General features: G+C 41.0%; 2 long non-coding RNA genes across 2 annotated transcripts; both read right to left on the minus strand.

Moving 5' to 3' along the window:
• Positions 1–3,273: 3,273 nt before the first annotated feature.
• On the minus strand, positions 3,274–4,184 carry LOC138927711 (uncharacterized). Its single transcript, XR_011444188.1, has 4 exons — positions 4,094–4,184; positions 3,823–4,032; positions 3,680–3,760; positions 3,274–3,609 (listed from the first exon to the last, which is right to left on the minus strand). It is a non-coding gene; the product is annotated as an uncharacterized lncRNA (long non-coding RNA).
• Positions 4,185–4,778: 594 nt separating this feature from the next.
• On the minus strand, positions 4,779–5,212 carry LOC138927710 (uncharacterized). The gene is made up of 3 exons (XR_011444187.1): positions 5,133–5,212; positions 4,924–4,999; positions 4,779–4,863 (listed from the first exon to the last, which is right to left on the minus strand). It is a non-coding gene; the product is annotated as an uncharacterized lncRNA (long non-coding RNA).
• Between the last annotated feature and the right edge of the window lie 725 nt (positions 5,213–5,937).

The following is a 5,937-nucleotide window of genomic DNA, read 5'->3' on the forward strand; positions in this document are numbered from 1 at the left end:
TTAATAGAAACTGATGTTTGCCCTGTGACTGCTCCTATACAAGCGCTGGTCTCTTGATTGGAAATGGATCTGCAATGAGAAAACTTATTGCTAAAATTGGTAAACAACATGTGCTATTCAATTATTGTTTTTCTTGCATTGCACACTGCACTAATACTAACTTAGCTTTGCCAGTTATGCTTAAAGACATTGGTTAGAGCGAGACCCATGCATATTCCTCACATGCCCTCCTACTCTACACTCTGACGCTCAGTTTCTTTATGTTTCAATCACACAGCAACCCTGTCTCTGAAACAATTGTTTCTACACTACCTAGCAACTTGTTGCTATACATGTTGTTTTAACTAAACGAAGCTCTACCTTAAATAAACAAATGTATCTGACCCTTGACTGGTCAGCCAATTTACTAAAATTATAAGATTACTATGGCACTGATTTGCCGGGAAAGGCAGTATAACCATACCTTTCCTACTAATTTACTCCTCAAAATTCTCAGGCACCTGCTACCCCTGACTGCTGATTGATATTCTAGTTGGTTATTGTTAAATCTACATCACTTCTTCCCAACTACACCTACGTATATCTATGACTCCTGATTACCAATTTCCCTAAACTTGGGGATTGGGCACTGTACTCCTAGTTCTGGTAGCAGCCTCCAACCAGCTACCCTGCCACTGGGCACCGGCTTTCCAATCCAGCTTCATCTTCCCAGCGTTTGGATCTCTGGCTTGGCCACCAGGACTTCAGGTCGATGCTTGGACCCTACGATCGAATTTTATCTTTATCTAAGTGAATTCAAAACTCTTTTATACTCGTTGTTTACTACCTAATTTTGTTGCATCTATTATTTAATTGCTCCAAATTATATCCTACTACTCTTAACCTGCATCATTCCTCACCAACTGCATCTGTTTACATCTGTGACTCCTGAACTCCTAACTTTTGCGGTAGCCTCCAAACAACTACTCTGCCATTGAGTACCGGCTTTCCAATTCGTTCTCCATATTCCCAGCGTTCTGACTACTGATTTGGCCTTCAGGATTCCAGGTCGACGCTTGGACTCAACGTTCTTAGTAAATAATTATCCTTATACTAAATCTGCATTATTCATAAAATACTTCAGTTATTCTGTTTACTTTTCTCTTTATTGATACTCCAAATCTTATATGTTAAAAACTGTTAGTAATTCAATTATTTCTATAAGCTTGTTATTAATTGCTTCTTATGTTATCTAATATTTGTATAAAATGTATTAGTGTAAGTAATCACTGTATATTACGCAAATAAAAAGCTGTAACCACTCTGGTAGTGGCTATCAGTCCTAGTTGTGACCTCATCGAAGGCACGCCCTAAAAAATGGAAAAAAAAAAAAAAAAAAAAAAAGGAGTACATCCTTATGACTACCCTGAAAACTGTGGAGTCCTATTAGCCAGTTCAATGATTTACCTATAAACACAACCTCCAGTATTTTGTAGACCTAACTACAATACAATTAAAAGACAATATGAAAGTTCCTTGGAAATTTTACCATCTACGTCATGAGGATCTCTAAATTGTTCATTTAAATTATAGCATTAATCCTTTTCCTGCCAGTCTTAAAGGAAATAACACTATAAAGGAATCAATATTAAAGCCTGCAACCCATTTTTTTTATATTATCCATATGTATGCATTCCTTTATCACAAAAACTACAACTCTATTGCCTGCTCTCCTTCTGTGCTTCTTTTCCTCCGTATGCAACTCCCACACACATAGAACAAAGTGTTATACGCACATACTCTCTTAAAGTTGCTCTGCGCTGTCGCCTTATTCTAATGCGTAGTTTTCGTTTCATTGTGCTGCACCATTTTTTTTTTCAGCCATTGCGATTCTGTTTCACTCTTTCACAAGCCTTAACTGCGATCGGTTGTATTTGACAAGCACACCAAGGAAAAAATAAAATAAAAAACTGTACCATGGCTGCTTCATCTAATAAAGTGGTTGACATTCCACCAATAATTGTTTTGGATGTCTCATCAATACTCAACTTTAAAGGATTCCTTCCCTCCTGCAATGAATCTATTTGAGATTGCTGTAGCACCGTTCGACCTGGAACGTGTTGACGAATTCCTTGCTATTAAGAAGCTCTGCAACAGGTCTGTTACCATCGAGCACCAAAGGCAATCGAATGAGCCTACAATGTGTCAACGGTGCCAGCGTTACGGGCACACAAAGAACTACTGCCGTCGCGATCCCGTCTGTTTAATTTGTGCTGGCCCGCATCACAAGGCCGACTGTTCCCTTCCGTGGACTTCTCCTCCTAAGTGCGCCAACTGTGGTGGCAAACACGTTGCCACTTACAAAGGCTGTGTTAAGTTCATGGAAGCAAAGGAAAGTCTTTCTCAAGGACCAACCAACTCCTCGGCTCAGCGTCATCCTTCCACCTCGCCGCCTCAGCAGTGTATATCTCCTCCAATGACTTCTCAACGTGCGCTCAATCTACTCAAACCGCTTCCTTCACCTACTAAACGTGATCCGCATCACTCCAAGCCACCTCGCCGAGCTCCATCGCCAGCTTGGGATGACTTGAGCGACTCCAGTTGTGATTCTCGCACAACTAATCGACCATCTCGGCCACGCACAACATCATCTCGTAGTGTACTCTCTCCGGCTCGCTGCCATCGCTCCAGCCCGATTCCTCAACGTTCTGAATCGCATCCTACCACATCCCGTCGTGCTCGGCAACTGAAGCCATCTACTCGGCTCAATTTCAAGGCACCTCGTGTGTCCTTTTTGATACCCCATGGTGGCCGTGACAGATCCAGCAGCGACTCTGGCCCATCCTATCTGGATTCTAAACCACCAAAAACCTCATCCAATCGAAAACACTCCTTACTCCGCCGTCGCCACCACAGCGCATCCTCTCGGCGTTCAGGACTACCGGTTCAGGGCCATTCAAGCGACTCCAGTTATGACTGTGGTCCACCTATGCGTTGTTCTCCTCCAGAAAAACCCCATCGTGCGCCTGAGCAGCGGGAATCACGTTTCAGGATGCCCTCTCCCATCGCTTTGGAAAGACCATCTCAGCGGCTGTCCTCGTCGGACCAATCTGGCCACAGTTGTTCCCCTGGAGGTGACCTGGATTCCCTCTCCGAAGAGCCCCCTATGGAAGGCTCACCTCCTGAGGATCTACTCAAGGCTGTCCTTCGCAGCTGCCGCACCGTTGATGGACTGCCCAAAAAGTTGGACTCAATAGCCAAACTGGTTGAATTTTTCACATCTGATCGATGATTTATTACATTTTATAACACAAAACTACTTAAACTACTTAAATATAATTCATTAAAACTAAAATTGGTTCTCTTAATTCTGGAAAAATTCTGGAAAAAATAAAATTCTGGGTTTCTTAATTCTATTTTATGCTGCTGTTCCTGATCCTTTTTACTCGCCCTCTCCAGACATGATCGGAGTTAATTTCGTCGCATACTTGCGACTGTTCCATCCTGGTGTCTGCCTTCGCGACTAGATTCCAAATATATGCTGGTTTCTTGACCGGTGGTGGATCGGAGATTGCCTGCTGCTCCTGAATTTGCCTTCCAACCTTGCTCGTCGTTTCCTTGCTGCTTATTCTACACAATTCATACAGAAATTTTAAATTTGGATTAAACTTACTATTTTGCTGCCTATTTGTCTACATACCTGTGATTAACCAAACTCAAGCGACTTCTATGTATGTGACTGGCTCTGGTACATTTACTGGATACTCAAATATGAATAAAACTGCAATTAGAAATGTTAAACGAAATTATTTTCATTAATCTACTCAAAACAAATCTGCTTACCTAGTGAAATTTTCAATCTTAATTGTTCTACTCCTGCTGAAATGATATGGCACTGCTAACTCAAAACCAAGTAACCAACGCTGTGGTCTACTGAATGTGGCTCAGTGATACTGATTTATAGGACCATGGATTAATCAGATGCTGCCTGCTACTCCTTTTTCTGCCTTCACTGGCTTTGCTTGGCGTCCTCTTGCTGCTTGTCCCCCGTAACTGAAACAATAATTTAAACTTGGATTAATCTTATCATACTATTACTGTTGCATCCGCATACCAGTAGTAAATTCAACCTGGATGTCTGCTATGCAGTTGACTCTGCTGCCGGTGCTGGACTCTCAAAACAGGGACTAAGCTACAATGAATCTGCTAAAGCTACAATGAGAAATTTTGAATTAATTATTTTTATGTATCCATTCCAAATAAATCTGCCCACCTGCTGAGGTTCTCCAATCTCAATTCCTGTGGCCACTAGCGTGAGGTTGATCTGCTAATACAAGCCTGGATCTGTGAGTTGCTTTATGAATACCTCTCCACACCTTATAATGGAAATTAAATTCAGATTAATTCATCATACTGCTGCAAACTTGCGTACATACCTGTGGTTAATCCAACTTGAATTCTGCTCTACGTTTGATACCTGTACACATGCTGGATTATTAACGGTGTATAAATCTGAAATTAGAAATTTTACATTCAATTATTCCTGCTGCTTTACTCCAAATAAAATTGCCTGTCTACTGTGTAATGCTCAACGCAATAGCTGTTAGATTGAACTTATTTTGCCTCTACAAATTCTGCTACATACCATGTATTAATAGAAACTGATGTTTGCCCTATGACTGCTCCTATACAAGCGCTGGTCTCTTGATTGGAAATGGATCTGCAATGAGAAATTTTGAATTAATTATTTTTATGAATCCACTCCAAATAAATCTGCCCACCTGCTGAGGTTCTCCAGTCTCAGTTCCTGTGGCCACTGGCGTGAGGTTGATCTGCTAATACAAGCCTGGATCTGCGAGTTGCTTTATGAGTACCTCTCCACACCTTATAATGGAAATTAAATTCAGATTAATTCATCATACTGCTGCAAATTTGCGTACATACCTGTGGTGAATCCTACTTGATTTCTGCTCTACGTTTGATACCTGTACACATGCTGGATTATTAACGGTGTATAAATCTGAAATTAGAAATTTTACATTTAATTATTCCTGCTGCTTTACTCCAAATAAAATTGCCTGTCTACTGTGTAATGCTCAACGCAATAGCTGTTAGATTGAACTTATTTTGCCTCTACAAATTCTGCTACATACCATGTATTAATAGAAACTGATGTTTGCCCTGTGACTGCTCCTATACAAGCGCTGGTCTCTTGATTGGAAATGGATCTGCAATGAGAAAACTTATTGCTAAAATTGTAAACAACATGTGCTATTCAATTATTGTTTTTCTTGCATTGCACACTGCACTAATACTAACTTAGCTTTGCCAGTTATGCTTAAAGACATTGGTTAGAGCGAGACCCATGCATATTCCTCACATGCCCTCCTACTCTACACTCTGACGCTCAGTTTCTTTATGTTTCAATCACACAGCAACCCTGTCTCTGAAACAATTGTTTCTACACTACCTAGCAACTTGTTGCTATACATGTTGTTTAACTAAACGAAGCTCTACCTTAAATAAACAAATGTATCTGACCCTTGACTGGTCAGCCAATTTACTAAAATTATAAGATTACTATGGCACTGATTTGCCGGGAAAGGCAGAATAACCATACCTTTCCTACTAATTTACTCCTCAAAATTCTCAGGCACCTGCTACCCCTGACTGCTGATTGATATTCTAGTTGGTTATTGTTAAATCTACATCACTTCTTCCCAACTACACCTACGTATATCTATGACTCCTGATTACCAATTTCCCTAAACTTGGGGATTGGGCACTGTACTCCTAGTTCTGGTAGCAGCCTCCAACCAGCTACCCTGCCACTGGGCACCGGCTTTCCAATCCAGCTTCATCTTCCCAGCGTTTGGATCTCTGGCTTGGCCACCAGGACTTCAGGTCGATGCTTGGACCCTACGATCGAATTTTATCTTTATCTAAGTGAATTCAAAA

Source organism: Drosophila bipectinata, unplaced genomic scaffold (genome assembly GCF_030179905.1).
Source record: "Drosophila bipectinata strain 14024-0381.07 unplaced genomic scaffold, DbipHiC1v2 scaffold_59, whole genome shotgun sequence".
In the NCBI taxonomy this organism is placed as follows: Eukaryota; Metazoa; Arthropoda; class Insecta; order Diptera; family Drosophilidae; genus Drosophila; species Drosophila bipectinata.